The sequence below is a fragment of the Rhinolophus ferrumequinum genome, chromosome 3, assembly GCF_004115265.2.
Source record: "Rhinolophus ferrumequinum isolate MPI-CBG mRhiFer1 chromosome 3, mRhiFer1_v1.p, whole genome shotgun sequence".
NCBI classification, from domain to species: Eukaryota; Metazoa; Chordata; class Mammalia; order Chiroptera; family Rhinolophidae; genus Rhinolophus; species Rhinolophus ferrumequinum.
This window is the reverse complement of record NC_046286.1, coordinates 79,713,193-79,723,082: the sequence shown is the minus strand read 5'-3', so window position 1 is coordinate 79,723,082 and position 9,890 is coordinate 79,713,193. Positions and strand designations below refer to the sequence as shown.

Below are 9,890 nucleotides of genomic sequence, written 5' to 3'. Positions count from 1 at the left end.
TACTTACAGAAATAGGGACAAAGTGTGCTGGCAATTGCTGACATATTGTACACACTTTTTTTAAAGGACTTTGAAAATGCCATATTTGGAATGACACGTTTTGCCATAGAGGATGATAGCTTTTCCAGGTATCAAAACAGAGAATCATGGGCAGTGATTTGCGGGCTCCTGTAGCTACACAGCTCTGCTACGAGAACGTGAATGGATCCTGTGTCAAAACTTCCTACTCGCCAGGCTCCCGCCTGATTCTGTACACAGTGTTTGGCTTTGGATCTTTGCTGACTGTATTTGGAAACTTCTTGGTGATGATTTCAGTTCTTCATTTCAAGCAGCTGCACTCTCCGGGCAATCTTCTCATCGCCTCCCTGGCCTGTGCTGATTTCTTGGTGGGAGTCACTGTGATGCCCTTCAGTGCAGTGAGGTCTGTGGAGAGCTGCTGGTACTTTGGGGAGAGTTACTGTAAATTTCACTCTTGTTTCAATGGGTCGTTCTGTTATGCTTCTATCTACCACTTGTGTTTTATTTCTCTCGATAGATACATTGCAATCACTGACCCTCTGGTCTACCCAACCAGGTTCACTGCATCTGTTTCTGGCATTTGTATTGCTTCTCTTGGCTCCTTTCCATTATTTATTCTTTTTCCCTTCTTGGCACAGAAGCAAATGAAGCTGGGCTGGAGGAACTAGTAAGTGCTCTCACCTGTGTGGGAGGATGTCAAGTTAGTTGCAGTGAATCAAAGTTGGGTATTGGTAAATTTTCTATTATTTTTCATACCCACGCTTGTGATGATGATTGTTTACTCAAGATTTTCCTCATTGCTAAACACCAGGCTAGAAAAGTTGAAAGTATGAGCAATAAGATTGTGAGTTCATCAGACAGTTACAAAGACAGAGTGGCCAAGAGGGAGAGAAAAGCCGCAAAAACGTTGGGCATCGCAGTGATAACATTTCTGATTTCATGGTCGCCATACTTCATTGATACAATAATTGACGCCTTCCTTGGTTTCATCACACCCACCTATATTTTTGAAATATTAGTTTGGATTGCTTACTATAACTCAGCTATGAACCCCTTGATCTATGCTGTTTTTATCCTTGGTTTCGAAAAGCCATCAAACTAATCGTCACTGGTCAGATCTTAAGAGAGAATTCCTCAACAATAAGTTTATTTTCTGAGTAGGTTCTGTTTTGATTGTGAGGATTGAAAATAGATTGTAGGTGAATCACAATGGGGAGAAAAATATTGATCATAAATGTGCAAGATCTTCTTAGGTAAAATCATAGAATTCTGCTTCAATTTTGACCAAAACACGTAAATTCAAGTTCAATGTTCTTTGGTAAATATAACATTAAAATCTAATTGTAATGGAAACAGCACAGCCTTATAGCCAAAAATGACTGAATTGCAGTATTCTGACATCTAATACTGTGATCTTGGGTTGCTTAGTTCTCTCTGATCCTCACTATACTTCTCTGGTTAGTAACACCTCCCTTGTAGTATTCTTGAGAAAATGTAAAAAAAAAAAAAAGATATATATATATATACACACACACACACATACACACACACACACATATATATATCTGTGTATATATATATACACACATATATATTTACACACACATATATATGTTTATCATGTAAATCCTGTCTTTTATTACTTTATTAGTTCAATCCTTGGCGATATCTTTTCTCAGTTCCAATGTAATATTTTCTATTAAATGTAAATGCAACTAAGAGATATTTAGAGAGGTGATGGCTCCTTGCTCAGAGAGGGCAAAGACTGAGTCTACACTGTCTGATGTTCAGCTTTGCAGAAACAAAATGTGATTTCAGAGTCACATAAAATCAGTCAAGACATAGAGCATTAACTATAATATCAACTCAGTTATTTACAATGACAGAGGTTACTTGTGTCATAAGTAATAACATTCATTTATTCAGGGAGCATCTTACTGGTGAGTAAGTCTGCTCATAAAGTTACATATGAGTTCAGACATGGTACTAGTTCATATACGTTTAAAGCAAAGGTTTTAATCTTGTCATTCGTTAGTTTACTTTATTTTGAAATTAACTTATTCATTATCACTTAAATTGGGCATTGTTTCAAAATTATTTACAGGGGCTTCAAGGATGTAGAAAAATAATTTTAAAATATGTTCAAAAAAGAAAGAAAACTGAAAAAAGTATATAAAATAAAGCCAAGACAAGGCTGGAAAATGGAGTGTTTCCTATGACCCATAAACTTGGTTCCAAAGCTAAAAAGGGAAACTGAGTTAGTTGTGCAATTCACAGTGGATAAACCAAGACAGTTATTTCAGGGAGTTTTCTTGGTAGTAAAACTGAAGGGTGTTGTATGTTTCATGAACAATGTAAATAAATTACGTGATTCTATTCTAGCCTTAGTTTTGTCGCAATAAGACATCAAGATTTTATAATCAGATTATCATGTTTTGGGGCAGGAGTGAATATATATTAAAAAATTCTTGCTATATTTCTTTAATTTCTAACTGATGTAATAAAGCATTATCTATTGGCACATCACTTCTAACTATTATCACACAAATGCTTTGACTGGGTAAGCCTCTTCTAACAGTGCCTTATTTCTGATTATACTGTTCTTAGGAGAAACTCTTGTCTTTATTTCATTTCACAGATGACGGAAGTCACCCTAGACTGCTTATTGTCCTTTTACCCACAATCCTTCAGTTCGGACTTGAATATCATCAATTTATTTTGCTTCTTGTGGTTTCACTATAGTAACTCTTTCTAATCCTGTTCTGCAAGCTACCCAATAATCATACTGCCTCATTGTAAAGATAAAGAAGCTAAAATGAAAGTGGTTAAGAAATCTGATGAATGTGATAAAACTTCTGGATTCAAATAAGTATTTCTAACATCTAGTTTAATACATTTACTCTTATCTTTTTAAAATAGCCTTTCTAATATATTAGACAATCATCTAATTTTATCACTTCCTTTCCAAGATCAATATAATATTCTGTCTATTTTTATGAGTGTTTGAAAACTTTCATTATAAAAGACACAAGCTACTGTCATCATTATTCTCTTTGTGAACCACTCTGGTTGTGTGGGGACCAATCTATTGGCCTTTGCTACAAAGAACATTTATTGAGTGTATGGTATGTAATACATGAGTTCTGGAACCAAAGGATATAACAATAAAAGCAATATAAACCTAATAAATATTTATCTATGTCGATATGACACACGTTCTGTGCATGGAATTTTCTAACTGCATTAAGTCACTTCATCTTCACAACAACCTTATGAGCAAGGGAATATTATTACTTCTATTTTAGAATGAGGAACCTGAGGCATTAAGAAGTGAGTCACATGCTCCCGGTGGCATACTTTGTTTAACAATAGAACCAATATGGACAGCCAGGGGCCAGAGAGTAAGTGAAGTAACCAGTAACTTATTCCTCCTCTTACAAAAGAGAATGTGGCCCACCCTCCATACTCAACTGGTTGAGAACAATTTGGAATACATGATTTTATACACATTTCTGCAAATTAAAAAAAATAATCATCATAAAGAAAAGTTCATCATAAACCAAGTTCTTTGGGGAGATGGAGACATTGGAGGGAGTAATTAATTTGCTGTGATATAAAATTTTAATGTACGGTTTTCCACTCATCACATCTTTTCATTATTGAAATTGTATTTTATTGTATGAGATTTTGTTCCCCTGAGGCTGAATGGAGGGTCATTTAGATAAACTGTATCTTAATTATTAAGGCAGGGTTGGTCTTAACATCAAGCATAATCATGATCTTACTGTTTTATAGTATTAATTTATTTGGTTCCTTTGTGCTTTTTCTCCACACAAATCACTTCAAGTCACCTAAGCATTGTTGAGGGATTCGAAATTTCATCTAGCTTTTTTCCTGCGGATTATATTAGTTCATTATTATATGTAACAATATAATTATGTTTGCAAATTTTATGCACCCTTAAGCTCAGATATTTAACAGGACCTAAAGTTTCCCTTTATATTTTTTCCATGTGTAAAGATTAAAACAATGGAGATGATAGATGGATTTCTGTGCATCCTTTCTTAGGGACCACTATGTTCATTGTGTTTGTGACATTACTTTCTGCTTTCTAATGATTTGCTGTGCATATTTGTTTTCCCCCAAAAGTGCGTTATTGAGGAAAATGTCCCTTCTTTTCATTTTTATAGTGCCAGCAGAAACCTTTCACTATACTTGGAAATAAAGAATAATCAATAAATATTTACTGAACCAAGTGTATATTTCCTTTAACTGTGGAAATATTTTAATAAGTTTATATAAAATGTGCATTGTCATATTAAGAAAATATGAATCTGCATGAATCATTTTTTATGCATCAAAGTGGTTATCATTATGAACTTCTAAGAAATGAAGGAGATCTCTCAAAATGAATGGTAGGATGTTGGCAAGTATTCTTCAAATTATTCAGGAAAAGCATAAAGAAATAGAACTCTAGTCACCAGATTTGCCCTTCCTTGGGTATCATTGGGACTTGTGGCCCACTGAGTATGTCACAAGATTTGGAACAGTCTGCACTTGGTGCTTTGCAAACAGGAAATAGCTGCACTGTTTCATGTACTAGTGCACACAGACTTGCTCTACTAACTCTCCATTCCCAATATTTTAAAACACTGGGGGCAGATTGCATAGGCGTCCATGAAATTTTGGATATTTGAAATCCCATAAAAAGTCTATTCTAATCCTAAATGAGATTTACAATCACATCCACTTTAGCACTTTTGTCTTTCCTATTCTAGTCAGGGCTACCTACTCCTAGGCCTCAAGGTTCTGTAAGGGAGGGAGATAAACCTGCTTTTATGGTGTGTTTTTTCCCCTCTCTCCTTTTCTTCTTGTAACCCCATCCACCCTGCACAGCAGAGCAGGAATGGAATAAGGAGAATATTAATAGTGAGAGAAAAGTTTTCTCATTCGGCCTGGTAATGCCATAGCTGATGGACAGTGCCCTGCATGCGGCAGGCGCCCAAATGTAGGCTCTGTCATGAGGTACGTGTGTGACTCATTTTGGGACAGCCTGCCCAGTGTCCAGTTCCCGATGTGCATGAGCCACTCCAGATCACCTCTTTCAGCTTCTCTTTAGAGTCTGTCTATGAGTGGAAACCTTACAGGTTTTGCTTCTGGGGTCTCTTTGTCCAGACGACAACACCATTGAGCAATGTATTGGGAACATGATTCAAGTTCATTCCCTCTTTAGATTTGCTTATTTAATAATCTTGCTGACCTGCCCTGTGTTTATGTTGAGCAGAGGCAAGTAGACTAGGAGAGAGATGGCTGGGAGGAGAATTGGGCTGGCAGGGAGAGAAGCCCCTACTGTCACTGCTTCCAGTGGCAAAGATGCAGGAGTTTCATGTGGGCTACTAGACTGTGGGAGCCAGTCAGGCTTGGCCCTTCTGGCAGGTGTCCCAGTTCAGGGTGCACAAAGTGTCCGTGACACATCCCACAGGGCTTGAGGAGGATGTTGGAAATATCACACCAGTATTGATTGCAAGATCAGGAACTTGGGAATGGAAATGCCTCCTGCAGGGATGTCTGAAGCACCCAGATATGCTCTACATGACAGGGACACTATGGGAGGGCTCACTACACAGAGGTCATGACCACCAAGTGAAGGTCACAAGGAGACCAAATTTGGTGTCAAATTATGCTGCTCCTTTTCTTCTCCTCTCTCCTTCTCTCTGTGAAATAGAGCAGAAAAGGAATAAAAATTCAGACATGCCTCTTCCCTACAACCAGGCTTTTTAAGCTTAGACACCAATAGCTCTAGACACAGGGAGGGCAAGGCTAGTCAATTGTTATAGAAGGTCGTTTTAAACTGGAGCCGACCGGAATGAAAATCTTTAACACAGAGTGACTGGACATCTGCCTGAGATTCCATGAAGGGATGATGAAGGAAGAATTGCTAGAGCTCATTTGGAGAATGTGATTGGAGAAAAATTAATTTTGTGTTGTGTCTCACCACGATAAAAGTATTCCATAAGCAGTTAACGTACATTTCTAAAACATGCCCGTTAAATACAAATGAATTATGTGATAAATAGAATGAGAGTCGATTCGGTTATGCAATATTTTGAAGATTTCTTTGGGTTGTTAATTAGATATATTGATTGTGTGTTATCAACACCAACCACTATTCATTTACAGTTTAACTCTTTGGCCCTCCTTTGTGTTCAGGTACTTCTAGCCTCTAATGCCAAGAGACAAGAATACAGAACATTCCACCCTTTCCTCTCAGTAACAAACTTCTGAGTTTGGGCACTGGAAAGACCACAGAGATGATAATGCATCTTTTCCCACCTCTATCATAATGAGGACTGTCTCACACTTTCAGACGCTGGGAATACGGCTTATTTAATGGATTTTTATTTCAGAAATGTTTTAGAGAATTTAAAAACCTAAGGGTTGAGTGTAGATGATGTAAGATAACCAAAGATTGCCTCTAAAGCCTGTCCTTGGTGTTAGAATCATAACCCCCTGAAAACATGATCGCTGACTAATCTTGATCTTTATCTGATACAAATGCATTTACTCAAGATGGTCTTATGAGCAAGATAGGAAGTCATTTATGTGCAAGAATTTAGAGGCTTTTAAGAAGCACCTCCGATTTATATCTCACCTCAGCATGAGGCTACATGCTCTTTATTGACTAATCCCAAATATGAAAATATAAAGAAACTGAGATTTCTAATAAGTTCAATGGTGTAAAAAAATGCTAAAAAAATGGAGGACAATCCTTCTCTTTTCATAGACTGTATCTTATATAATTTCTCTATGTGGTTGATTTCTTGGACATCCGCTTCCATTGGATCATATCAGGTTATTATCATCCATTACTATTTCACCGTCTCTAATGGTTGGGGTCGAGGAGATGCTGCCCTGGTTTGTTTTGAGAGGCATAATAGTGTGACCTGCTGAAATATCACCTTTGCTATTAAAAATACAAATGGGTCCAGATAGTAATTCCTAGTAATTTGGGTTTCAGCAATAATAAAATTGGTTAAAAATTGGGGGAACTAACAATAACCAACTTTTAACTTTACCAGGTAAGAACATCAAAAACAGCAGAAGCAGCAGCAGCAACTTTATGTACTTTGACAATATTTCATTAAAGTTTGGTTTAATATCTAAAGTATGGAAAAGGCATTATTTAACAATAAAGGACAGTACTATAAATTGAATAAATGTTCTATTATGAAAACTTGCTCCATCGTTCTTTAGTTTTCTCCTATTTCTGACCAATGAGAGGTTTTGCCACAGTCCAGCTCATTCCCAGACTGGCATTTCCACATAACTGGGTTAGAATTGAAAGCAACAATAAAATGCATAAATACTGAGAAATTAGTTTAGAAATACGTTTCCTTCGGTCTAGGTTCTCTGCCCCTCCTAGAATCCTGGCTTCACCTGAGGACTGTGACATGTATGATTTAAATTTTTATATGAATATTTTAATTCACCTGAGAAAGGAGAAGCTAAATTATATTTCCCTACATGTATATGAGCAGGTTCAACTCTTACAAAAGTCCTCAATTTTCCACATGCTTAATTAATATCAGATATTATTGATCATTCTAATATTTGCAATTTTGATATATAAACTCTATTACATTTTTAAATTATTTGTACAATTGGCATCTTATGTATTATTAACCATTTATAGTTTTCCTCTGTAAATTGCCTGTTCATTGTTTAGTGGAATGTTTGTCTCTCCCTTACTATTTTTAAAAAGATTTTATAGTTTTAAACCCATTAACCCTTTTTCATCCTATATTCTGCCAATGGTTTTTCCCGTTTGTTTTTTCTTTTTTTCCCTAAACATGGGTTTGTTTTCTTTGAAATTTCAAGAAATTTAAATCGAATGCGTGAATCTATATGGATTTTTGGTTCCACCAATGAAATAATGCAAAAGCTATATTTTCTCAAATTTTTTAACATCATCTAATTTATTCCATAAACTGGAAGAAATCAGTTTTGATTTTGTGAAATACACGAAGAAAGATCTTAACATTATTGTCCCAAAAAGTTATATGCCATATGAAGATTTTTTGTATAAACCATCCTTTCCCCATAACTTCCAATCATTTTCATTTTTATCATGGATAATGTATAAACTTTGAATAGTGTTTATTAAAACAAAGGCAGAAAATTGTCCTCCGTTATGACTGGTAGGTAAAACAGCACACGTCACGTAAAAGGACATTTGCTCATGGTTATTTCCACAATTACAAATACCACGCAAAATATAAAATATGAGTTCTTGTCTTCAGTCAAAACGGATGACATATATGGACCAGAAATGTATAGGAGCCCCAGAAAGACCGACCCTCAGAACAAGCTGCTAAAAATGAATTCAAATTAACCGAGTCCAGAGAAACACAGAAACATAAGACTTTCAGAGGGAACATGGAACCAGGAAACCTTTGAAAATGACAGAAAGGTAAGCTTGGTAGGCAAGGTAAAAAAGATACAGGAGGCCTGGAAGAAGAAAATAATCAACAACTGACAGAGCAGGGAAGAGCACAGATTTGAGGAAACTAGAAATATGAACTTTTTGTCCACCACTATTCGTAAATATGTTTCTATCAATCCTTAAACACATTCACTTCACTAAGAAAGTAAAAGCATAAAGGTTATGCTGTTGAAATTGAGGTACCATTTCCTCCCAATTTAATGAGTCATTAGCATGCACTATACTTCATATCATAATTATTGGAAAGTTTCAATCACATTGTCAATTAATTTTAAATTTTCAAATTATCAATTGGAATTTAGGCTTATTTAGAAATTAAATTTATGATTGATGAACTGACTTTTATTAGAGGGCACTTATAAGTTTTATTGCTCTTCTAAACCAAGGGTGAAAAAAATCATCAATCAAATGATTTAGAGCAGAGATATAATAACTGAACCAGCAAAATATCTCATAAAATATGAAGATGTTAAAAAACCCAACAATGAATTAATGCATGAACCCATTACATATAGTAACTATGAGATCAAAAACACCCCATGTTTTAGATGATTTCTCTCTCTCTTTTAGGCACCCTGGTCTTGCATTTCCCTGATAACGCTTCTACTTTCTACTAATCTTTTTCATTTGTTTTCTAGCCCCAAGTATTACTGTACAAAATCATCTAACCAAAGATGGATGTGAAAATAATAGAAATTCTATCAATATCCAATTTGATTTCTAAGTTGAAACCACCTATGAAGTAGAGGTCACTTACTAATACCCTCCATCCCATCCACATATGTGACTGTATGCCAGGTGCAAAATCCAGGATACGCTGAAGCAATTTCCTGGAATCAATACCGTGCATACATTAAGTACAATAGATTAACTGCTACCCAAAAGATTCCCTTGGGAAAATAAGCAAAGCAAAAAAAAAAAAACAAAAAACTCAAACAAAAAGACACAGGCACAAAAAGCAACAGCCCATGAAGTCAATCACAGAGAATTTTTTTGACAAGTTGAGAGTGAGTATAAAACCTTGTAAGGAAAGGAGAAAGGATTCAAAGAAAACAAACATGTTTTCAGTTCCAAAGGGAAGAGTCAATGGAATGAAAAAGAAAAGAGAGGGAAGGAAGTGTCTGCAGGGAGTGGGGCATGGTGAGCTCTGCCACACTTACTAAATAGGATTTGACATTTATTAGTCAAATAAATATTTTGGAGAAGTGACAAAGAAGTACACATCCTAGTATAACTGGAAAACATGGAGTTATCCTATTAGGTTTGAAGTACAATTTTTTTCCTCTTCATTAATAGTCTTACTTGATTTTCAAAAACTCATTTCAGTTGCAAAATGTAAAGATATCTTTGACTTCCTCAATCCAATTGC

General features: G+C 35.7%; 1 pseudogene; it reads left to right on the top strand.

The window, feature by feature from the left end:
* Positions 1-146: 146 nt before the first annotated feature.
* Positions 147-1,179, top strand: LOC117020576 (trace amine-associated receptor 7a-like; annotated as a pseudogene).
* Positions 1,180-9,890: the final 8,711 nt, after the last annotated feature.